Raw genomic sequence first — 25743 nt, forward strand, 5'->3', positions numbered from 1 at the left:
CAGACACCTGCTTCTCCCCTGTGTGGTCCATTCTCCACAGTTTTCCTTCTGACACTCCCCTGAGCCGGAAGCCCCGAAAGCCAAGTGATAAAGTGGTGATGTTTTTCTGCAGGCGATGCAGAATGAAGCCAAGAGACCTGAGCCGGAGTCACCCATTCAGGCTGTGCCTCTTACAAAAGCTCTCTGACCTGGCACGAGTCATTTAACCTGTCTGGGGCTCAGTTTCCGTGTCTGTAAAACGGGGACGATAGTGATATTTATGGCCAAGCATTATTTTGGGAACTGAGAAAGGGCTCATGACATATTTACGTGGTAGAAGCTGCTCGTGCGCCACTCAGCAGTGGGTGTCCCCACGAGCACCGTGGCTGCCTACCGAAATGTGTGCCCCGTTCCACAGTGTGGGACCGTCACCGGAAATCGGTCCTGCTGCCGGGGACCACGTTCCCAGCTCCCTCTCCGCCTAGATGAAATGACAGAACTTACACCTAGGGGAGCAGGTTAAAAAGTAGTTACGTGGCTTTCTCATACTTTCTTCCCATCTGCTAGTTGGAAGCAGAGGCCTCAAGCAGGCTCCGTGCTCAGTGTGGAGCCCAATGTGGGGCTCGAACTCATGAGATCATGACCCGAGCTGAAATCAAGAGTTTGACGCTCAACCGATGGAGCCACCCAGGCACCCCCTACTCTTGAAGGCGTATAAGTTTAATACCCTTGTCAGGGATTGGTTTAAACATGACCGGGTGAGGAAACTGGCCAACGAGATGTGAGGGAAGCCTTGCAAAGGTCCTTTTCTTATATCAATGTCACTCTTTTATGATTACTGCTTTCTCTTGTCTCTGTTTTCCTTTTATTTCCTTTTATTTTATTTGTAAGCTTTATTGAGGTATAATTTATATACAACAAAATTCACCAATTTAAATATACAGCTTGAGGAGTTTCTATAAAGTCCTGTAACCATCACGACAGTTGCAAAGAAGAATACTGCCGTCTCCCACTAAACATCCCCATGCCCCTTTGTAGTCAGTCTCCCCTCTTCACACTTGGGCTCTGGCATCCTCCGATCTGTCTTCTATCACTACAGTCTTACCCTTCTAAAATTTTACATAAATTGAATCATACAGATTCAATAGTCTTATATGTCTGGCTTCTTTCGCCTAGCATAATGCTTTGGAGAGTCATCAATGTCGCTGTATGGATCAGTAGTTCATACCCTATGATTGCTGAGGACTATTCGGTTGTACAGATATAACACAATTTGCTTCTCCATTGACCCACTGATGCATATCTGGGCTCTTTCCAGTCTTTTGTTTCTTATGATTAAAGGCACTATAAGCACGTGCAGGAGAGTGTTTGCTTGGACATACGTTTTCGAGTCTCTTCGGAAGATACCTGGAAATGGTGTTATTGGATCATGTGTTAAGTTTTAAGTTTAAATTTATATAAGACATCACCCAACTGTTTCCAAAATAACATTTTGGGATTTATCATTTGGCATTTCTACCCAAAACATGTGAGAGTTTCCATTTCTCTGCATCCTTGTCCACACTTGGTATTGTCAGCTGTGTTTAATTTAAGCTATCCCAGTGGGTCTGTAGTAGAATCTCATTGTGGTTTTTTTTTTTTTTAAGTTTACTTATTTAATTTGATAGAGAGAGGGAGAGAGTGTGCACAAGCAGGACAGAGGCAGAGGGAGAGAGGGAGAGAGAGAGACAGAGAGAGAGAGAGAGAGAGAGAGAGAGAGAATATCCCAAGCAGGCTCTGTACTGACAGTGCAGAACCCAATGCAGGGCTTGAACTCATGAACTATGAGATCATGACCTGAGCCAAAGTAGGATGCTTAAGTGACTGAGCTACTCAGATGCCCTGCAGTTTCTTTTTTAAGTTTATTTATTTATTTTGAGAGGGAGAGAGCGTGCATGCACGCACACTCAGACACACACGCACACGTAAGTGGGGGAGGGTCAGAGAGAGAGAGGCAAAATCCCAAGCAGGCTCTAAGTGCGGGGCTTGATCCCACAAACTGTGAGATCATGACCTGAGCTGAAATCAAGAGTCAGACACTCAACTCCTGAGGACCCAAGCACCCCTCATTGTGCTTTTAATTTGCATTTCCTTGGTGAGTAATTATGTGGAGTATCTTTTCATGTGCTTATTTCACCATCTGTATATCTTCTGTGATAAAATGTCTATTCAAATACTTTGCCCATTTTTAATTGGGATGTTTGTCTTCTTATTAATGAGTTATAAGAGTTCATTATATATTTTGAATACAAGTTCTTTATCCAATATATGTTATACATCTGTTTTTTCCACCATCATGTTTTCATGGTCTGTCTTTTTTCATCCTTTTACCTTTACCTGTTGGTGGCTTTATATTTAAAGTACAATTGTAGTAGATCGTATACAGTTGGGTTTTGCTTTCTTATCCATTCTGACAATCTCTGCCTCATAATCAGGATGTCTGCAACATTTACATTTAATGCAATTTCAACGTAATTGAGTTTAAGTCTATGAACCTGCTATTTGTTTTCTATTTGTCTCATCTGTTCTTTTTCTGCCTTTATTTGGATTGAGTTTTATTTTGTTTTTAGTATTCCATTTTATTTCTTATTTTGGCTTTTAGCTATACCTCTCTGCTACTCTTTTTAAAGTGGTTTTTGAGTTTATAGTATATATCTTCAACTTGTCATGATCTACCTCGTGTAGATATAAAAATCTTACAACACTCTACGACCATTCCCCCTTCTCCTCCTTTGTACTATTTCTTTTCCATTAATTTTGTTCTACATATGTTATAAATCTCAGACTACATTATTGTTACTTTTGCTTTAGACAATTACTTTAAAATTTTTTTAAATAAGAAAAAATGTCTCATATTAGTACACATGCTTACATTTCCAGAGCTTTTCGTTTCTTTGTGGGGTTCCCAATTTACATCTGGTGTTGTTTTCCCGCCACTTCAAAAAATTTCTTAACATGTCTTGTAATATATGTCTGCTGGTGATAAATTCTCTCAGCTTTTGTTTGCCTAAAAATGTCTTTGTTTCGTCTTCATTTTTGAAGGATATTATTTTCCCTGGATATGGAATTCTAGGTTGTAAGTTTTCTTTTTCTTTCAGAACTTTAAAGATGTCATTTCGTTGTCTCTGGCTTGCAGGGTTTTTGACAAGTAGTCAGGCATTACTCTTATCTTTGTTTGCCTGTTTACAATGTATCTCTTTCTCTGGTTACTTTTAAGATTTCCTCTTTATCACTGGTTTTCAGCAATTTTATTATGATGTGTTCTGCCGTGATTTTCTTTGTGTTTATCCTGTCAGGAAGCTTATGAAAATTTTAAGACCTGTGTTTGTATAGTTTTTAGCGAATTTTGAAAAATGTTGGCTACTATTTCTTCAAATATATTTTTGGCCCTCATTGTGCTTTTTTTCTCTTCCTAAACTCCAATCATATGTTTATTAGTCACTTGGTATTATTCCATAGGTCACTGTGGCTCTGCCCATTATTTAAAAAAATAACTTTTTTTCAGTCTGTGCTTCAGTGTTGATAGCTTTTATTGCTACGTCTTCAAGGTCATTGATCTTTTCTTCAGTGTTGATTATTCTGGGAAGCCCATCCAGTAAATTTTTTTTATCTCAGATATTGCATTTTCAGTTCTGGACATTCTATTTCATTATTTTTGTAGTTTATCTATATCTTTATTATTTTCAGTTTTGTCTTGAATTCTTGGATATGTTTATAATAACCATTTAAATTCCTTTTTTGAAAATTCCACCACGACTGTCGCCTTAAGTCTGATTTTTTTTTTTCTGGTTAAGACACATTTTTCTGCTTCTTTGCATGTTCAGTAACTATTGGATGCTAGGCTTTGTGAAGGTTATGTTAAGTATCTGGATTTTGCTGTCTTTTAAAGGCTTCTCATGCAGAGGCAATTAGGTTACCTGCAGATCAGCTTGGTTCTTTTTAACTACTTAAGATGTTTTTATTATCAGAAGTAATATTTAGAGGTGCCTGGGTGGCTCAGTTGGCTGAGCGTCTGACTCTTGATTTAGGCTCAGACCATGATCCCAGGGTCATGGGATCAAGCCCTTTGTCAGACTCCATGCTGAGCATAGGATTCTCTCTCTCCCTCCCTCTGCCCCTCTCCCCACCTCTGCCCCTCTCCCCAACTTGCATGCTCTCTCTCTCTCTTTCAAATAAAAAATTAAGGAAAAAAATTTTAAACAAGTAATGTTTGTTTTTTATACAAGACTTGGAAATCTGAAAAATATAAAAAATAAAATAAAGCAGTCCAAAATATAATTATCCAGCAATAACCACTGTTAATATTTATATATTTCTTTTCAATGTTTTTTACCCCGTAAGAATACATTTTGTTTTTTAAAAATACATAGGTATTATCACGATGAACACACAGTTCTGTTTTCCTATAAAAAATATTTTCTCATATCATTAAAAATCTTGTATAAACATAATTTTTTGGCCTTTTATTTTGAAGTAATGTTAGATTTACAAAAGAGTTGCAAAGGTAGCACAGAATTCCTGTGTCTCCTTCACCCAAGCTTCCCTTGATGTTAACATCTCCATAACTACAGTACATTTAGTTGCCAGATTTAGCAACTAAAAACACAGAATGCCCAGTTAACCTTGAACCTCAGACAATGAGTGATATTTTTAGTACAAGTATATCCTAAATATTGCATGAGACAAAAACAAAAACAAAAACAAAACTTGATTCTTTTGAGTACTTTTTAACCTTTGTTAAGCAAGTTGCCTTTAGGGTTCGTTCAGCCTTACTACTAAGGCATGACCCATCTGGAGTCCCCAGTGAATGCCCAGGTCTCCAGAAAAGACTCTCCCCCCCCCCCAGCTGGCTAGAATACAAACAGCTGTCATTCCTGCGTGAATATGGAATTTTGTTTTATTGCCCAGCCTTGTACAGTTTTCCTCTGAATTTAGGTTTCATCCAAAGATTCAGAGTTTCCCCTTAAGCAGATTCCTGGGGGGTCTTTTTGTCATCTCTCCAGGACTCTGACCCCCATTCCAAACTCCATCTTCAACTGATCTCTGTCTCCCAAACATAAAGAGGTTGCCATGCTCTGTGTGGTCCCCTTCCTGCTCCGGGATCCAGAAATATCTCCAGGAAGAAAGCCAGGGCAATTGTAGGGCTCATCTAATTTTCCCCCTTCTCTGGAGAATCATCCTGCCCTGCCTGCGTACAATGGTGGGAAACAACTTTTCAATATATTTTGTCCAGTTTTGTTATTCTTTATAGCAAAAAGGCAATTCCAATATCAGCTACAGTTTCATGGCCAGAAATGGAAACTTCTCTTTTTTTTAAACAAAACAAAACAAAAATTCACACACACATATGATCTCTTTCTTGGAAGCTGTCGTTCCTGGTTGTGATGTTGGCTGTGTGTAAGCCAATCTATAGACACGAAGAGAGCTGCCCTACAGACAGAGCCAACATGACAAGAACGGCAGGAAACAAAGATGGAAATCACCTGGGTCCTTGGAGACATTGTTGATCCACTGATCATTTTAACCTGGAGCTCCCCACTTTGGAGACTTACCTCTACGTGAAAAAAATGTTTTTCTTAATTTTTAAGCCAGTTGGGTTGGGATTTTTGTTATTTGTCACTTAAAGTGCCCTAATTAATACAAATTAATGTACTAATAAAATGGTAACTGCTCAGTAATGGCCAGTGGGCAATTTTAAAAGTACAGTTGTAGTGTACTGTGTGCTACCTAGGTAGGGTGTTAAGAGTTTTATATACAGTATTGCACTTAATGCCATAGCAAACCTAGGAGGGAGTTAGTAATTTTTTTTTCATTTTTATTTATTTTTGAGAGAGAGAGCATGCAAGCTGGAGAGGGGCAGAAAGAGACGGAGACACAGAGTCCAAAGCAGGCTCCAGGCTGTGAGGTGTCAGTATAGAGCCTGATGCGGGGCTCGAACTCACGGACTGTGAGACGAACTCGAACTCATGACCTGACCCGAAGTCGGACGCTTAACCGACTGAGCCATCCAGGCACCCCTAGGAGGTGGTTAGTATTAACCCCATTTTATATATGTAGAACTTGAGGCTAAGAGACCAGCACATTTTTTAAGCGTACAATGTTTAGTCTACGGCCCAGCCAAGATCCAATCACAGCCTCTCTACCTTCAAAGTTACACAGTTGTTTAGTCTTCCAACATTGGTTTTCAAGTCCTTGAATTTAATTTAGACCAAAGTTCTTTTCACTAAAAAAGGAGAAAAACGATGAATGAAAAAAATTACCTTGCAAGACAGGGATCCAAGGCACTGAGTGTTAGTCCAGATTCAGTGTGAGGAGAGTCCTAATCCGAATCCTGTGTCCTGACTTCCCCGGCCTGCACATTTCTGAGAAAAAGAGTCCGCACGCTTTCTGCTAAGTCATGGCAGCTAGCCAAGTCGTAATACAAAATACCTGGACAGGAAACCTAAGCAAGCGAGCACTCAGGAAATAGTTAGGTCCCCAGAAACAAAAGGTCCAGATGTGGGGCAAGGTTGATCAAGCAGCCAGGGAGCATTATCAGGGACATCAGAATGGAAGGACGAACTGGGAGTGAGTGACACAGCAGGTGGGAAACAGAAGGGGCTGGGGAAGAGCCCCCATGGCCCACGGCCCACGTCAGGGTCCTGTTATGGCAGGAACGTGAATGGTGCTAGTTTAGAGGGACTGCAAAGAATCACAATCCCTAAATCACACTCTGCCTGCTAGGAATACCAAAGTCATAGTTTTAAGACTTTGAGAAATGTAAAAGATGGGATGCATTATGACAGTGTACAAACACCATAAATCCTTTAGAAAACTCTTCCCTTAGTCACTTAACGTAAGTGGAGTTTCTGAGAGCTGTTAGCAGAGAGAGAGAACTCCAGAGCAGGAGCAGAGAACGGGAGCAGGGAGAGGGGAGGGGCGATCTGGCACAGGGCAGCATGCCCAGGCTGGGCTCCAGGAGGTCAGCTGCACTCGCACATCCTTCTGCAATGACACACTCCAGGCAGACTCACCACCAGAACCGGCATGAGGCTGAAAACGCACGTTTCTGTTCCTAACAAGTACCTTTCCCAAAGAAGGTGGGCAATAAACTGGAGTGAGTCAGCTAGTCAGTGAGGACACATCACCAATAGAAAGGAAGGCACCTAGAGGGTGGGAGCGAAGGAGTGTCTGTGTGTGTGTGTGTGTGTGTGTGTGTGTGTGTGTGTGTGTGTGTGTGTTGGGAGGTGTGAGCCAAAAGACAGAGAAGGAAGAGCCACTCTTCCCCCTTCCAATCCCAAAAACCTACAAATTACACTAGTTTGGGTAGAACTGCCTTCAGAGATAGGGGAGGAGACAAGAGAAATCTAGGCATGGCTGACTGAGTAAAAAAAGCAATAAAAATTGCATTAGCTATGGAGGACAGCATGGAAAAATGCAAACAGTGAATTGGATGGGGATGGGGGTGGGGTGGAACTGTGAATTATTTTTTTTTAAGTCTGTTATTTCGAAAAATACCTTTTTCAAAATGACATCCTGGGTCTGAGAGTCAGGATTCTGTGTGCATAGGCCCGAGTCCCTGTTCCTGGAATTGAATCCCCGCTCAAGAGGCTGGTAGCACTTTAAATTGATCCTGAGAACAAAGAAGGGAGCCTTTGCCACATTTTAATGGCCTCCAGCTGCCGGACCAGCCCCTCCGGGGGCCTTAGCCACACCCTCAGCGCTCTGCTCGTCGGGCAGGCTGTGCTTCCAGAGGTTTGACTGTCTCTGAGTTAGATTGGCTCCCTGGAAAATGTTACTGCCAGTATCACCAGTTGCGGAAACCAGCCTGCCTTTGGCACAAGGAGACTTGCTGGCTTTCCTTTCCCTAGGCTCTCCTGTGGGATCAAGCCACGCAGCACTGACCTGGGGCCACCTCTCTTCTCTGCAGCGGTAGGGTGGGCAGAGAGACTCTTGAAAGGTCTGGGCTGGTCGGTCAAGAAATGCAAAGGCCTGACCGTCCCCCTGCTGAGCGGTCCATCCAGCCTCCAGCTTACCTTTAGGCGCGTCTGGTAGGGGAGGTTAAACAAAGCTAAACCATTTTCTAAATCACCAGCTTTGAAGGTCATTCCTCCCTTCTCCCAACAAGGAGAACCTAGATGTTTAAATTGCTTATCTCCTGTACTACTTAATTAAATGTTTAAAATTTAAAATGAGATGAAATAGTATGGAGGCTCCTCAGAGAAGTTAAACATAGAATTACCATACGACCTAGTCAGTTCCGCTTCTGAGTATATATCACAAAGAATCGGAAGGAGGGACTGCAGGTATTTGCACAGCCACCTTCACAGCAGCATTATTCACAGTAGCCAAAAAGGTGGAAACAACCCAAACATCCACCAACAGGTGAGTGAGTAAACAAAATGTAGTGTAAATATACAATGGAGTATTATTCAGCCTCAAAAAAGGAGATTCTGACACACCACCACATGGATGGACCTTGAAGATACGGTGCTCAGTAAATGAGCCGAGCACAAAACCATGAATGTCTTATGATTCTACTTTTATGAGGTACCTAGAGTCGTTAAGTTGAGAGACACAGACAACAGAATGGTGGTTGCCAGGGGGGCAGGGAGAAGAGGGGAATGGGGAGTTATCCTTAATGAATTGGGAATTATCCTAATTCTGCCTGACCTTTTCTTTCTGTTTTTCTTTTTTTAAGTCTTTAAGCCCTTTTGCTCTGTCCTTTTCTCCCCTGTGCTTGTATATATTTATACGTACCTTTGTTAACGCTTACTACACTATAAAAAAGCAGTGTTTAATGTTTATTTATTATTGAGAGACAGAGCAAGAGAGGGGCAGAGAGAGGAGGAGACACAGAATCCACAGCAGGCTCCGGGCTCCGAGAGCTGCCAGCACAGAGCTGATTGCGGGGCTCAAACTCACGAACCACGAGACCATGACCTGAGCCAAGGTCGGACGCCCAACCGACTGAGCCACCCAGACACCCCACGCTTACTAATTATAACGTGATCGTCGGCACACGTAGTTAGCCCTTGAGTTCCCTGATCCACGGTCCCTGGACCATAAGGCCACGAATGCTGTGCTCCCGTGTCAGATGAGAGCCTCACTCTTCCAGGTGTGGTCTACAGACCCTTAGCACCACCAGCATCACTTGGTTGGAAGCTTATTAACAATGAGGACTCGGGGCGCCTGGGTGGCTCAGTCGGTTGAGCGTCCGACTTTGGCTCAGGTCATGATCTCGCAGTTCGCAAGTTCAAGCCCTGTGTCAGGCTCTGTGCTGACCGCTCACAGCCTGGAGCCTGCTTCAGATTCTGTGTCTCCCTCTCTCTCTGCCCCTTCCCTGCTCATGCTATCTCTGTCTCTCAAAAACAAATAAACGTGAAAAATTAAAAAAAAAAAAAAAATGAGGACTCCCAGGTCCCACCCCAGACCGATTTAATCAGAAACTGACTTTTCTAGGCTCTAGGTGATCTGTATTCCAGTTTGAGAAGCCCTGGGTTAGAAGCTAACGGAAGTGAATGGTGAGCATGAGCTTGAGTTTATGAAATCACATGCCCTTTTTATGGGGTCTGACCCCATACAAAGGGCTTGGTAGCCTCTGGAAGCACCTCCTCCCATCACTCAAGTTGGCTCTCATCTGGCCCACAACGTTCCTTACGTTATATAAGAAGAAGACAGAAATGAGCTGTGTGGGGAGGAATCCAGCCCGCCTGGGTGAGGCTCCGTTCAGCTCGATGGAACAGTGATGCCCTTCTCAGATGAAATCTTGTCATCACAGCAAAACAGGCGTGGTATGGTCCCTAGCATGGTGACTTCTACATTCCAGCTGACTGTCTACTTCCTTCAAGGAAGGACGTCAAAGATTTGTGTGATTTTTAAAAAATTTTTTTAATGTTTATTTATTTTTGAGACAGAGAGAGAGAGCATGAATGGGGGAGGGTCAGAGAGAGAGGGAGACACAGAATCTGAGGCAGTCTCCATGCTCTGAGCTGTCAGCAGAGCCCAATGTGGGGCTAGAACTCATGGACTGCAGGATCATGACCTGAGCTGAAGTCGGAAGCTCAACCGACTGAGCCACCCAGGTGCCCCAAATTTGTGTGATTTTTAAAGGCACTCAATTAACAAACGTGTGTTAAGCTTGGACTTTAATTCCTTCCTTTCACAGGAGAGCAAACCAAAGGCCCAGTGAGGGAGTTGCCTGAGCTGATTTGCCCCCCGAGGATCAGGGCGAGAGCAAAATTGTCAGCACCTGCCAGGCTAATGAGTTGTTTTTTGGTTTCTGTTTTAAATTAACTAATTAATTTATTTTGAGAGAGAGGGCGCCCACATGCATGCATGGGGGAGGGGCAGAGAGAGAGAGAGAATCCGAATTCGACGTGGGAGCTGAACCCACGAACCGTGAGATCATGACCTGAGCCGAAATCAAGAGTCGGATGCTTAACCGACTGAGCCACCCAGGCGCCCGTGAGTTGTTTTGAAATATTTGTTCAACATTTATTTAGTGCCTGTCAGAGTAAACTGATCTATTAATGAAAATTGCATCTAGAAACAGATTCTCTTGTTCGTTTACACCCACTGGCCAAAACAGACTCTATGTTTTTGCAAAAAACTTGGCACAATGTTGTCCTCTCTTCTGATGTTCTTGTTCTCGATTCAGTTTTCTTTCACGATTTTCTAAACAAGACAGCTTCATGACAGGAATACGAAAGGGTTTAAAATTTCAACAAAAAGAGTTAGATTATTCAGCCTTAGTAAGTAGCACTATGTTGCCCTGTTGCCTTTCGGAATTCATTTAATTGTGACTTTTGGTTTGATTGCATCAAACACGTGTATGTGGTATATCTGAGCATAAGTCACAGAGATACTTCAATCTGGCAGTGTTTTTTAAAATTTTTTTTAATGTTTATTTATTTTTGAGAGACAGAGACAGAGAGAGGCAGAGCATGAGTGGGCGAAGGGCAGAGGGAGAGGGAGACACTGAGTCTGAAGCAGGACCCAGGCTCTGAGCTGTCAGCACAGAGCCCAATGTGGGGCTCAAACTCACGAACCGTGAGATCATGACCTGAGCCAAAATCGGACGCTTAACCGACTGAGCCACCCAGGCGCTCCACTGGCAGTGTTTTTAAATCTATCGCTCAAGCGTGCTGTGTGGTTTCAGGAAAGAGACCAATGTTCCCATGACTTGGAGGGAAATCTGAAGGAAGTGGCAACCCTTCCCATTTGTAACATGCTGCTTCCCTGGGTAGTGGCTTGGTTGGATCTTCTTAATTCAGCTCTGACTGCAATTCAGATGCATCTGGGCATATCTGGAGGAGTCAAGGCACAGGCTGCCAGGAGACTATTGGCATAAAGAGACGGGGAGTGTTTGGACTGTTGGAAAAAGTCATCCCAAAGAGCAAGACCTATAGTCTTGTGTCAAGACCTCCCATTCTGTGGTGGTACCTCTGTTCGCCCTAGGACGACAGTAGGGGCCGTTGGGCTGTTCCCTGGCTTCCTCCCCTCCCCCTCTCCACTGTTGGCCCTGATCCAGAATGGCGGCTTGGGCACTGAGGACTTGCTCCAGGGTTCCTCGCTGTAGGCGCCAGCAGCAGAAAGTCACAGGACTGGTGGAAGCCAGAAAATGAGGGGAGGAGAATGGAGGAGGCCACATGACAGCTGAAAGGGCTTGTGCATGAGCACACAAGAGTCTTCCGGGGGCCCCAAACATGAGTACGAGAGACTTCAAGGTTGACTGGAGAGCCAGCGATAGCACTTAGGAGGGTAATTCTGTTCACATCCCGAAGCTTGTTTGTTCTGATGGCATAAACAATAAACTAAGAGTCTGGCGCTCTGCTTTCCCCTGGCTGGGGGACCGTTGGCAAGTCAGTGACCTCTCTAAGCCTCAGTTTTCTCCTGTGTAAAACATGGCCACCATGACTGCCTAACCCCTTCAAAGGCATATTGAGTTTCATGTGCTACAAAGTACTTGAAAGTGTTTTCTTAACCATAAATGAAAGTAAGCTATTCTTGTTAACCGGAAGAAATGTCAACTCCCGAGGTCATAGCCTAAGGGAAGGGGCTATAAGACGAGAGAGGTACCCAGGACTCCAATGTTAGAGATTTTATATTTGTGCCAAAAGAACTGAGAAATGATGTGAGATGGCCAACTCCAGGTTGTTGGCAGAATATCTGTGAACAGCGCCCCCTGGAGTTGGGCAACCCAGCAGCTCCGGCTCTTTGGACACCCCCCCCCCCCCATTTTTTCATACCGTGCTGAAACTTGGCATAAGTTTGAATCACATACTAGACTTCATTGGGCAGGACTGTCGGTGTTGTACCTGTTGGGGGGAAGAAACTAAGGCAGGTTTAGAAATGATGGACACACCTACCTCCAGGGTAATAACCCTGGGTGGTGGCCGAAAAATTTAACCCAAGATCTCCCAGACCAACAAGTCATATCCTGTCTAGAAGAGGACTTTCCCAAGCAAGGAGAAGACTCATTCGGGATTCTGCAGGTTATTGCCATTATGTCATTGTCTTGGGCACTCTGATAACAGGCAACATACGGAGAGGTACAGGTCATGGCATGCACTGTTCCAACAGGTTCTGGCCATGCAAAGCAAGGCCGAACCTTGGGTGGTAGAAAGCTTTCTGTGGGAAATTTAAATGGCCTGAGTTATGTTAGTAATCGATGTTAACCTCACCCTGGGGGATCCCATCACAACAGAAATTTTGGGTGTTTTCCCAGCTTCAGTAGGGAAACGAATACGACAGAATGCTGTGCTAATCGCATTTGGACAAAAAGTCCAGAAAATGCAGCCTTCACAGGGGCCACTGGGTTCCTGGAAAGCTATTCAGTTCAGACACCTGAGGCACTTGGTGCAACAGGGGTATTCCTTTCTCCTCCTGGCTGGTGACATTGGCTCTGTGCTCCACTCCCTGGGCTCCTACTCGGTTCAGTTTTCAATCAATCTTCCGTCAGCCATCAAGTTCCCTTACGGCTTTAAATCTCTACAAGTCTGTCGTCAAACATCGATTGTGCAACTAAGCGTTCAATGCTCCATCCCTGGCACTGTGGAAGTCATGTGCTTTTTTTCCTTCCCACCCCCGCCCTCCCAAGAGCTTATCCAGCAGAGAGGCCAACAAAAAAACTAGAGAGCATTCTCGTTTACTTAACATCTTCTGTTAAAGCACTGCGAGCAAATTATTTTTCCAGATAACTGAAGCTTACAGGGTGAGCAGAGAGAGGACTTTAGCTAACCTTGAGGTCAGGAAAGGCTTCTAAAGAGGTGCCCTCGAGGCTGGGAACGGAAGTGCCCGTAAAAATTCATTGAAAGAGGAATGAGGAGTGGAAGGGAATCCCTCGGGAAGAGGGAACTGCAAAAACAAATGCCAAGAGCCAACATGGGGTCTGAGGGAAGGTACAGAGAAGACTGGGGCCGGGGGGCACAGCAGTGGAATGCTGCATGGGGGTGTGCACAGGGCAGCTGGTGCACAGGCGTGAGGCCGGAGACATGAATGGAGCCAGGACACAAAGAGCCTTCCGTGCCTTTGGATACCAACTGGATCTTCATCTTTTTTTTTTTTTTTTTTTTTTTTTAGTCTGGGTACAGCATAATTTGATTGATTAGTGGGCAAATGTTAATTGGCCCCTTGCCCAATGGCAGATGGTGATAATAGTAATTGCTAACCATGAGAGTTTACCATATGCCAGGCATTACACTAAGCACCTGCTTGGATTGCCTTATTTCATCCTCGTGTAACAGGCATTAGTATCATCCCCATTCTACAGATGGGGAAATTAAGGTTCCCAGAATTTGGGCAGCTTGCCCCCAGTCCCACAGCTTGTCTGGTGCCAACCACGGTAGGTACCACAGATGATGAAGTATCTGGGGAGATGTTTGTAGAAGGACATGGCAGTTTTCTGACCTAGCTTCAGAGGTCACACATCATTTCTGCCATACTCATCAAAGCAGTCACAAAGATCTATGCACGTTTAAAGGGAAGGGAGTGCGGCCTCACCACTAGATGGGAGGAGCGGCCATGTCACGTTGTCAGAAGAACAAGATGGTTAGGAGATGCTGAGGTTGCTATGTTTGGAAAATGCCGTCTGCCAGGGGGTACGTTGGGAAAAGGTAGGAGATTGAAGGCTTCATCTACTGCCCCGCTGAGCGTGATTGTGCAGTGCACCTGTTACAGAAACACATATGGCACCCTCAGTCCCAGCAGTTTCGCTTTAGAAGACCCCTGACTGAGTGAATTGAAGGGTAGGAATGTTTTCTGGATCCCCCCCATACTGTACCTCCTGGAATTATTTTTCCTTAAATTTTTTTTAATGTTTATTTATTTTTGAGAGAGAGAGACAGAAACAGAGACAGAGCATGATCAGGGGAGTAGCAGAGAGAGGAGACACAGAATCTGAAGCAGGCTCCAGGCTCCGAGCTGTCAGCACAGAGCCTGACCCAGGCTCAAACTCATGAACCGTGAGATTGTGACCTGAGCCAGAGTCGGATGCTTAACTGACTGAGGCACCCAGGTGCCCCTATTTTTCCTTTGTGATGCCACTGTCTTCTCACCCAGGCTGGTGTGGCTAGGTACACACAGGTAGTAATGATCCTTATGATGCTGATGCTCCATAGTCTAGAGAGCACGGGGTGGAGGGTGGGGGGCAGCTGTGAGTGGGGGAGGCAGTAACTATAGCTAATTTGTCCACGAGAGTTGATTATATCTGAGTCACCGCCTCTCCAGACAACAGTGGGCTCTGTTTCACTGAGAACTACGAACATATTAGTTACTTATTTAGGAAGCTTATTTAGGAAGGGGTGTCCTAGAATGGACTGGAATCTCTGCTGGTAAAGTGGTTGGAGGCTCCATGTATCCAAGCAAACACGACCTCACTTGCTGGTGTTCTACCAGCCTACACACAAAAGACAGAACGTGTTAGAAACAAAAACAGGGGCGCCTGGGCAGCTCAGTTGGTTAAGCGTCTGACTTTTGAGTTCAGCTTCAGGTCATGATCTCATGGTTTGTGAGTTCAAGCCCCTCACGGGGCTGTGCATGGATAGTGCAGAGCCTACTTGGGACTCTCTCTTTCCCCCTCTCTCTCTGCTTCTCCCAGACTCACACTCCCTGTCTCAAAATATAAATAAATAGACCTAAAAAAAAAAAAAAAAAAAAAAGCAAAAACAAAGAAAAAACTCCAGAATCTCTGGATAATCAGATCCATTTTACTGCAGTGGGTGGGCTGAGAGGTGAACTAGCAGGACAGGAGGTAGAACCGATAACTGCGAGGACTTGGGGCAGTAGGCTAAGGTTTCATCTTGCTTAGACCAATCACTTGTACATCTCTTTGATCGTGCAACCTGTGAGTCTGACACCTTTCGATCGCTCCTTGTCAAACGAAGATTCATCACGGCTGTGCTAATATACGATGTATGCTCTACAACCTGTTCCAGACTAGACATCGAGGCAGGGGCCAAATAATTATCAAAGACAATCTAATATATGTTCGGTTACCCCCAATTGATCAGTACATACGTGCCACCTTAGAGGCCACTGGCTCAGCCACCGGGAAAGCTTTGAAAAGAGTCTTGCTCCCGGGAGAGGCATGGCCAAGGTGGCATATGAGGACGTCTAAGCTGGTCGAGAAGAGGTGCGTGTTAGCTCCAGACCTGGGCTGGCCCTGGCCTCCTCTGTGGTTTTGTTACCGAGAGAACCTCTTATTCAAGCGTGGACTCACCTGACTCCCTCTGTGCTTTTCACGTCTCTCCTTTCCCAGCTGTTCAGGGCAGAAATCCTCACTGCATTGTTCCACACACAGAACAAATTGCACCGAGTTCTCTAGACCTGCGGCATGTCGAATAAAGGAAAATCATATCTCAGTCTGTCAAAGCTTTTCCTTGATCCAGCCCAAAAAGATATCTGGTCCATCTTCCTCTGTTACCATGTGCTACAATTTCTCTCATGCCCCAAATCTTGATGGTCTCTTTCCCTGGCGGCGTTGGAACCTCGTGAATCACCCACCCAGTGGGCCAATAATGCTGCTCCGTGTAGGAGAATGTCTGATAAAATTGTGTAAGACGCATTCAGCAGTGTGAATATGAGCAGCCGTTGAATGTTAATTCTCTCGGCAGGCCAAAAACCATGCCCACCCGTCCGCCTGAAGTCATGCTCTGGGTTGTCTGTGCCTCTCGTTTGTCTGTAAGCCTTGGCTGGCAGCCGGTGGGTGTACGTGGGCTCACGTTTGCAAACTAGGCACAGAAAGGCTGTTAGCCTACCCCTTCCACTGTTGCTATCTTTTAGTGGAGGTGACCTTTTTTTTTTTTTTTTAACCTACCACGTTTAACTAGTTATTCAGAGTCCGACGGGGAGGTGGGCTTCTGAAAGGTGGCAATGATCGAGCCAGAGCCTTACTGGGATGTGAGGGCAGGGCCAGGACTAGGGTGAGGCCAGGGAGGTGCCTTCTAAGATATGGTGAGAGGGACCATTTTCACCAGGGTTGAAGCGGAGTTCCAACCGGTCTAAACCTATACTAGATCCTGAGGTTTTCCCATCAGTCCAGAGGAGCTCAGGCCAGATGGAGCTGGGAATGCAGTTGGTGGCGATTCAGAGTTTTAAAAGCCTCTACCTGAGGCTAGGAAAATGAAATAGGGATAAGAGAGGTTAAAGGAGCAGAAATAATTCACATCTCCTGCATATTCACACGCGGCATGGTGGCCCTCGGCAAGTAGACGGTGGCAGTTCATTTGAATTGTATGCCTGTGGCCTGTCGGTTTAAGGAGCCCCGACCTTTTGCGCTCTGGCCAGTGGGCCATCTGTTACCAAGTTAAAAATGTCACCCCTGCAAGTCTGCTGCTTAGCCCGCTTTGCTGGTCTCTGTTACACACACGGCTTCTGACGCCTCGGCGGCAACATTCCATTCCAGAAGGAGCAGAATTCCGTTCGCTCTTTCACGGCTTCCACATCCTTCCGCGAAAAATAGCACCTGATGAAATCCTCCCAGCTCACACACCTCTGAGCTTTGAGGAAAGCTTGAGAGCAGGCCAGAGGTTATCAGAATGGCTCCAGCTGCACAGCTCAAGCGGCTCTCCTCTGTCTAAACACAGTTGACGTGTTCAATAAAAGGAAAACATGGGAGCAAAGGCTGTTGTGTCTTTTCCTCTTGAAAATGGAGACATGGTGCAAATAACCTACATGTCCAAAATAGGGGACCGGCTAAGCGAATTACAGTGCATCGACTCAGAGGAGTGTTATGCGGCGATTAAAATTAGAGAAAATCCTGGGGTGCCTGAGTGGCTCTGTGGGTTATCTGTGTCTCCCTCTGTCTCTGTCCCTCCCTCCCCGCCATGCTCTGTCTCTGTCTGTCTCAAAAATAAACATTAAGACAATTTTTTTTTTAAAAAAGAAAATATCCTTATAATGTTACATGAAAAAGCCCACAGAACACAGAATTATATGTTCGGTCTGTGAGCTATGCGAGTGTCTGGACTGTGGAAACATGCGTATATAAAATCAAGAAAGTGATTTTAGCAGCAGTCACTGCTCCCCGACACCCCCCCCCCCCACCCCGCCAGTTGAAGCATGTTCTTAATGATGTTATTTATATAACGATATTGGTGCTTGAAAAATTTCTAAGCACTTTGGAAAAAATGAAGAAGGTCTGATGCACACAGGGTGGGGGGTGGGTCTGTGTCCACTCAGAAGCTGGAGCATGGGCTCTGGCTTTCACTGTCTGGTTTGAGACACTTGGCCACTCTCGAGCTATATGACCTTGAACATGTTCTTATCTCACCTGTCAGACGGAGATAAGAATGCTGTCTACCTCATTGGCAAATGGAACTCTAAGTTAGTATATATCTAGGGCTTGGAAAAATCCCTGGCCCAGAGTGAGCCCTCCGTAAATATCAGCTCTCGTGATTATATTGTGGATAAGCCATACGCCCCAAGCCGCATCAGCCCGGGCAAAAAACCAAGATCATAGAAATTTCTCTGGCTTGGCCATGACCTGGTCTTGCAAATCTTTCCTGATTTTTTTTGCCAGGAGGCTCCGGGGGTATTTGGCCAGCAAGGGGTCCTTGCTGCCTGGGCAGGCTGGCAAGAGAAAAGCCCTGGGTCACTAGCTGCAGGCCTACGGCCCACTGCAGAGAGGCTGGCCGTCTCTTCCAAGGACAGGGAGGTGCCTGTTGCTCAAGCTGCAGCCTGGCAGCCGAGGTGGCCGCTACCCCAGATGCCACAGCTGGTGCCGTCTCCTGTGGATGCCCAGAGTCACCCGCCAGCTGCCCCACGCCAGTCTCCCCTGTGCCCTGCCACCCGGTCCTGGTGACAGCATGGCTTCCACTTTTTACATGCATGCACCCCACACACACTCAGCCCTTTCGGATGGAGGCAAGTCTGGGTGGCAAACGCTCCATTTCTCTTCACCCTGCCCCTCCTCTCCGCCCCTAAGTCACTGCAAGGGTTGAAAACTGTGTGACAGATGCTCCTTTCTTTCCCTTGAGGCCCCACAGGTCTTCCTGCCACCCGCCTCCTTCCTACCAGTGGGACAAGCCCAGACTTGACCACATCCCCACAGGAGGACAGTTCTGCTCCAGCTGGGACCCCGTGCAGCTCAACGCCAGACTGACGTACAGCCTGGAGAAAACATTGGGATGCAGAAACGAGGCACAGATGCCTAGATGGCAAGGGCAGGGATAGTGAGAGTGGAGGGAGAGGGGGTGCCTGAGAATGCTGTTGACTGGACACTAAAGATGTGGGGACAAGGGAGGGAGGCAGCTGCTGGAAAGGAAGAAGGAAGGCCCCAGCAGATGCTAAAAAAAAAAACAAAAAAAAACCCCCAAAATGTGAAGCTGGTTTGCACAAATCTTCTTCAACCTCCCCCAGAGTGTCAGGAAGACATTCAACCACTCCACCCCACCCCATTCTTTTCGGCCTTCCAATCTGTGCAAAAAAGGGCGCTTGAGGGAGGGGAGGGGGGCTGTCCCTATGCGTGATTGTCTCACACACCTCATTCTAGAGGCAGACCTATTATCTCAAGTGATGCTTTCTTTATCCCTCATGCGAGTGTGATTAGAATTGGGAACAATGTTCCTTAATAAAGGGGGAGGGGGGGGGCCCGAGGAAAATTGGATGTTGCGTGAAGGGGAGAAGACGCACGTAAAACAGCCCTGGTGGAAATAAAGTGCTCAACCAGTCCTGTATCCATTAAAGTAATAACATCGGAGCGGGCCAGGTTTATCACTCCCTGGCAGTCCCTCAGCGGGGGAGTGGTGGCTCTTTTTAAACATGAGAACAGAGTTGCATGTCGCTGCTCCGATGTGGAAAGACAGATCTCCTGGTCCCTCTCCCCAGACATCTTCCCCCAACCCTGCGCACCGCCCCCCCCCCCCCAACCTTGGACTTCTCCCAGCCTCTGGAACCATTGCTAAAATTCATTTCACTCTTTAATTAGATTTCATGGAGTAAGGGATTGGGAGGGGTTTGGGGAAAGGCGTTCATATGACCTCTTTCTGTAGAAAGGGGTAATGCTGTTGATAGGGGAGGTGGGACAATGGTTGCTATGGAGACATATTCCCAGACATACAGACACACACTCATTTTAATGCCTATTTTTTTTTTTTTCCAGCAGGGGAAGGATCCGGTGCCCTATTTTTAGTGTCAGATTTCAGCAAAACAATTCACTTTCATTTCATCACACGCACACTGCTGGGTTTTAAAGTAGGTCACATTTTCTAACCATATCAGGAGCTCAGATCTGTCTTGCCTGAGTAGTGCAGGGTTCCACAGAATCTTCCACGGAAGATTTTACTGATTGAGACAAAGATCTCAGACTTGCCTTGGCACAGCTTTCTTTCATCTCTGTTTGACAGGCTTTAGAATAGGCAGAATGAATAGCTGCAGGTAAATTTACATTTTAAGGACGAATGCAAAAATGTCTATTCAATACTAATAGCAAGGAGAGGTCTAGAAATTAAAAATGACAAACTGATCTGTTATTCTATTATCAGGTTATCGCTGATTATTATAAAAATAGACCTTGAGTGCCAATTTCTCCACAGTCCATCGGGGAAGAAATAAGTCCTGGCTGGTAGCTGTCCAATTTAAATTTTTTGATCTTTGTTCCCGTTCGACTGGGTATCTCAGAATATGCAAATCCAGAGTTCGGGGTTTTATTTTCTGCCCTGTGCCGAGCTGCAATTTGTAAGTGTTTCTGTCTGCATTTCTTGCTTTGTGCTCTCTGCCAAATCTCACAACCCCTCTGTGACTAAAATACCCTATTGACTGGAACGAGCACTGGACGTTCCTCAGCAGAGCTGGCCTGAGGCGAGATGGTGAACTGGTTCAACGTCTACAGTAGCCCTAGACTCACCCACGCCCCTGGATCATCCCACTGCCTCCTCATTTAGGAAAGGCTACTCTCCAGTCCCTTGAAACTTGGTATGTATTCACAAAGCCTTTTTGTTTCTAATGGGGGAGTTATTTTCACACTCATGGACTTCTGGCTTCCCTTCCGCAACAGAGTGGGGAGCTGCCTGTGTGTATAATCAAAGGACACCACATGGCCCACAGCCTTAAAAATAATAGCCTGATAGAAAAAGGAAGACTGTGATGAAGTCGCTGAGAATACAATACTCATAGTGTCATCCTGGGTGGTAGGGGTTCAGCTGATTTTTATTTTCTCCTTCCTAACTTTTTGTATTTTCCAAACTTAGTTGAGCACATGTTCTTTTTTTTTTCTTTTTTAATTGATTTTTGAGAGAGAGAGAGAGAGAGAGAGAGAGAGAAAGAGAGCGAGAGCCCAAAGCAGGGCTGGAACCCATGAACTATGAGATCATACCTGAGCCCTGAGCCAAAGTTCGACACTTAACTGACTGAGCCACCCGAGTGCCCCAAGCACACGTTGTCTTAATCAGAAAGTGATGAAAAATAAAAGCAAACATGATCATCTCGGGGCGCCTGGGGGGCTCAGTCAGTTGAGCATCTGATCTTGGCTCAGTCAGGATCTCACAGTTGGTGGGTTCGAGCCCTGCGTCGGGCTCTGTGCTGACAGCTCGGAGCCTGGAGCCTGTTTCGGATTCTGTGTCTCCCTCTCTCTCTGTCCCTCACCTGCTCATGCTCTCGCTCTCTCTCTCTCTCTCTCTCTGTCTCAAAAATAAATAAATATTTTAAAAAATTAAAAAAATTATAACCTCATACTGAATGACTATTACGTGATCATTGCTATGCTCTATGCTCATTGCTATTTTATATTATTATATCCTCACAGCCACACTCTAAGATGAGCATTATGATCCCCATTTAACTGAAGAGGAAACTGACATGGAGAGAGTTTGCCCGTGGTGACACAAATTGCAAGAGACAGAATAAGAATCCAAGCAGAGATTATCCAAATAAAGACCCAATTCGAACATCCTGATCACATGTTTTTAAATAGGTATAGCTGGGGCGCCTGGGTGGCTCAGTCGGTTGAGTGTCCGACTTCAGCTCAGGTCATGATCTCACACTCCGTGAGTTCGAGCCCCGCGTCGGGCTCTGTGCTGACAGCTCAGAGCCTGGAGCCTGTTTCAGATTCTGTGTCTCCCTCTCTCTCTGACCCTCCCCTGTTCATGCTCTCTCTCTGTCTCAAAAATAAATAAATGTTAAAAAAAAAATTAAAAAATAAATAAATAAATAGGTATAGCTACCATTTATAAAACACTTCCTAAATGCCAAATGCCATTATATATATATATTACATTAATATATATTTTTATATATATAATACATTAATATATATATATATTTTATATATATATAAACATCTACACAATAGGTAGTTTTGTTTTTTAATCTGTATTCTACAGTTAAGCAAACTGAGAAGCAGAAAGGTTAAGTCAATTTGCCCAAAGTCACAGAGATAGTAAATAATGACAGTAGGGGATATAGGAACCCAGGTTTGTGTAAAGCCCCAGGAGTTCCCTAGAGCCGCAGGTTCAGATTGGGGAACTGAGGGAAGCCAATCTCTTGGTTAGGGAATGGACATTCTCTAATACAGATGCTCTGTGGTCACACATGAAATACTAGTTGGAAACGTTGAGTCTTGCCTACATAGCAATCTGCTGTGTAGATTGCAGGTAGGTTCCATCAGTATCTCTTGACAGGCCAGGGCCTAGGATAAGAGGCCCTTAGTCAACCTATTCTCTAGAATTAGTATGGCTGAAGTTGATGAAGATGGCCTCGGGTGGTCTGGGACCCTAGATCTCTGGAACACCTATCTCCAATAGTTACGTCAAAGGAAAATCCATTTCTTTTGTATTAGCGTGGTAAAATTCTTGGGTCTGCTTTTGGTAGTGGATCTATCTTGGCTAACACATAAAATTAGTATCAGGATTGGGGGTTTGTGGAGTATCGTCATTACATATTCCTAAAATCCTTGAACATCAGGAAGAGTAGAAAACTAAAGCTCAGTCTACCCAATCTGTAAGATATCAGAAAAGCAATAAGCGATAATGGCTTCCTGCCATTGGCCTGCCATCTAAATTGATGAGTAGTCCAGTGGTTTGGGAAGTGAAAAGTGAAAAAGACAACAGGGTGCCTGGGTGGCTCAGTCGGTTGAGTGTCCGACTCTTAGTTTTGGCTCAGGTCATGATCTCTCAGTTGGTGAGAAGGAGCCCTGCATTGGGCTCTGGGCCAACAGCTCAAAGCCTGCTTGGGTTCCCGCTCTCTGTCCCTCCCCCACTCATGCTCTGTCTCTGTCTCTCAAGAATAAATAAACATTTTTTTAAAAAGGGAAAAAGACAATTATCCTGACCCCCTCAAAACATGCATTCATAGCAGTGGCTCTAAAACTATAGTAAGTTGCATTCTTCTAAGTGCCATTAAAAGCTCTCTGCCGAGGGCGCCTGAGTGGCTCAGTAAGTGGAGCATCTGACTTAGGCTCAAGTCCTGATCTCACAGTTCATGAGTTCAAGCCCCACATCAGGCTCGATGCTCAATGTAGGACCTGCTTCGGATCCTCTGTCCTCCTCTCTCTGCCCCTCCCCCATTTGCACTCTCTCAAAAAACATTAAAAACAAACAAAAAAACTCTGCTAGACAATGGGTGACAGCTTAGCTGTTAGGATGCAATTAAAAGCGATGCTTTCTGGGGCACCTGGGTGGCACCGTCAGTTGAGCGTCTGACTGGCTCAGGTCATGATCTCGTAGTTCCTGAGTTTGAGCCCCGAGTGGGGCTCTGTGCTGACAACTCAGAGCCTGCAGCCTGCTTCGGATTCTGTGTCTCCCTCTTTCTGCCCCTCGCCCACTCACACTGTCTCTCTCTCTCTCTCTCTCAATCACTCTCTCTCTCTTTCTCAAAAGTAAATAAACATTTAAAGAAAAGAAGTGATGCTTTCCATGGGGCACCTGGGTGGCTCAGTTGGGTAAGCATCCAGCTCTTGATTTTGGCTCTGGTCATGATCTCACGGTTCAGGACTTCATTCAAGCCCCATGTCAGGCTCTGCTCTGGCAGTGCAGGATCTGCTTGGGATTCTCTCTCTCCCTCTCGCTCTGCCCCTCCCCCGCTCACTCACTCTCTCAAAAATGAAAATAAACTTAAAAGGGTAAAGGCATTGCTTTCCTTCCAGAATGTATTGTTTCAAGTAGCGTCAACTAACTGCCATTAAACTGAGGGGAGGGGTGGACAGAGGACCAAGGTGTATAAGTACAAGCCGGAGTCTTCACATTTAAAACCTATTTTTAGACAAGATCCTTGGCTGCCGTTACTGGTCCATGGACGTGATGGAAGGGAAATGGAAGAGATACCTACTGAGGTTTTGAAAGAATTGCATTCCCAAAGAAACCATAGACGTGACGTGCAAAAGCCTGTGCCTGCAAAAGCAATGCAAAAGCAGTGTCAAAGCAACCTTGGTACCTCCAAATCTGCAACAGCGGGAAACAGGCAATGAAAGCCGTGCACCCCCAGAGGGCATGCTCGCTGCTTCATGCCCCCGCAAGGGCCACGGAGGATAATGGACATAGAGGTGCCTCCCAGAGGACGGCTGGCTGACCTCTTCTGTGGGAGAAGGCAACCTCCTCTATTCTTGCTCGGCAGGATTTGATAATTGCTGTAGACTGTGACTGCTTAGGCTTTCCCATTTTCGGAACGGTAGCTTTAATTGTGGTTTTCCTGTTCCTACTGCATCGCCGTGTATGTAGTGTGGTTGGGGGCAGACAGCTAGTTTTTAATTGGTGGTTTGCGAGATCGTGTAACATCACATCTGGACTCAAGCAAGGAGACTGCATGATACCCGCTGAGCTCAATTTTGAGCTGAAGGCAGACCCTTGATAAAATTTTGGTGTTTCTTCTCTTGGGGAAGGAAAATGTCCTGTGTGAGGAAAGAAAGGTTCATTACATATTTTGGGGAGGTCAAGAGTTGAACTACGGCAGTGACTGCTTAATTGTCTGAAAACATTTGTTTTCCTTAATTCTATAGTATCAGAACATCTCATATTTAGGCAGGCACATACTGCTGGAAAGACTCCACTTCCTAGTCTTCCTGGCTCCCTTCCAGTTAGATAAGGTCACGCAATTAAGGTTTGGTCGCTTGGATGTAAGTAGTAGTGTGAGCAACTTCTAGCAAGTGTTCTTAAAGGAAGGAGGAGTTTCTTCCTCCTGGTTGGAATGGGATGTGAGGGCTGGAGCTAAAGCAGCTATTTTGGACCATGAAATGGTTTGGGAACTCGAGATTATGCAAGGCAGAAAATTGAGGAAAAGGAATCTGAGTCCCTGATACTGGAGGCACTTTACAATCTGTGGACTCCTTACCCAGGCTTATTAAAAAAAGAAATAAACTTTCATGTTGTTTAAGCCACTGTGTGTGTTTTGGTTTTTGTTTGTTTGTTTTTGGTTTGGTTTTGTAGGGGAGAAGGGTAAGGAGAGTTCAACCTCCTGCTTGGCAAACCTAATCCTAACTAGTACATGAGAAGTTACTTTCTTGAGTTATCCCAATTTTCCTAAAGGTGAGCATATTTTAGAGGCTGAAGACCGAAAATGGCTTGCAGACGCCATCAACAGAATTAAACAAGATGCCACCTTGTCCCATGATACAGAAATTAGAGGAGAATCCCGTGCTCGGGGAATTCCCTCTCCCTCTGTATTGAGACACTGGAACTTCAGAAACCCAAATTCATTTACTTCCTGGGTTTTAGCCAGGGAGCTTGTCTGCAAAGAGCTCCCTTATTAGACCACTGTCTGCCAGGTTGGTTTAGGAAAAATTTCCCGACTGGCACAGAATATCTGTGGCTCTGGAAAATGACTAAACTATTCCAAACTATTTTAAAAGCAAATCCATTCTTAATATCCCAACAACTGTGGAAATTCTGTTCCATCTAGTTCGGTATAAATCTATTTTTATTTCTTAACTCCTTATATCTTCATAGGCTACGTTTTTTATATGGAAATTTTCAGATTCTGTTTCTTCCAAATTATATTTTATGAATTTGCTGCCGTTGAAGTCTGCCTCTGATCCCACATCATTATTTAATCACCTCGGTATAAACACTGATTCAATGATTTTGCTATTGGTTACCTAAATATCACTAGCTCCCTTCCGTTTCCTCTCTTGTACAATGATGGTGCTTGTTTATAAAACTGCTTTGAAATTACCAAGGGGGGAAAAAGCTACATCAAGATAAAGTGCTGTGTTGTTCTTCCCTTGGAAATATGCCTTGGCTCAAATTGGAACTTGGGGTATAAATTGTAAAAGATTCTGCCAAGAGCACTCTAGTTCTGATATACAGTGTTGGATGA

General features: G+C 45.1%; 1 long non-coding RNA gene across 1 annotated transcript; it reads left to right on the top strand.

The window, feature by feature from the left end:
• Positions 1–19525: 19525 nt before the first annotated feature.
• Positions 19526–21687, top strand: LOC109272195 (uncharacterized). Its single transcript, XR_002082338.2, has 3 exons — positions 19526–20412; positions 21242–21409; positions 21650–21687. It is a non-coding gene; the product is annotated as an uncharacterized LOC109272195 (long non-coding RNA).
• Positions 21688–25743: the final 4056 nt, after the last annotated feature.

This window comes from Panthera pardus, unplaced genomic scaffold (genome assembly GCF_024362965.1).
Source record: "Panthera pardus isolate Hobbes unplaced genomic scaffold, ASM2436296v1 HiC_scaffold_11, whole genome shotgun sequence".
Taxonomy (NCBI): Eukaryota; Metazoa; Chordata; class Mammalia; order Carnivora; family Felidae; genus Panthera; species Panthera pardus.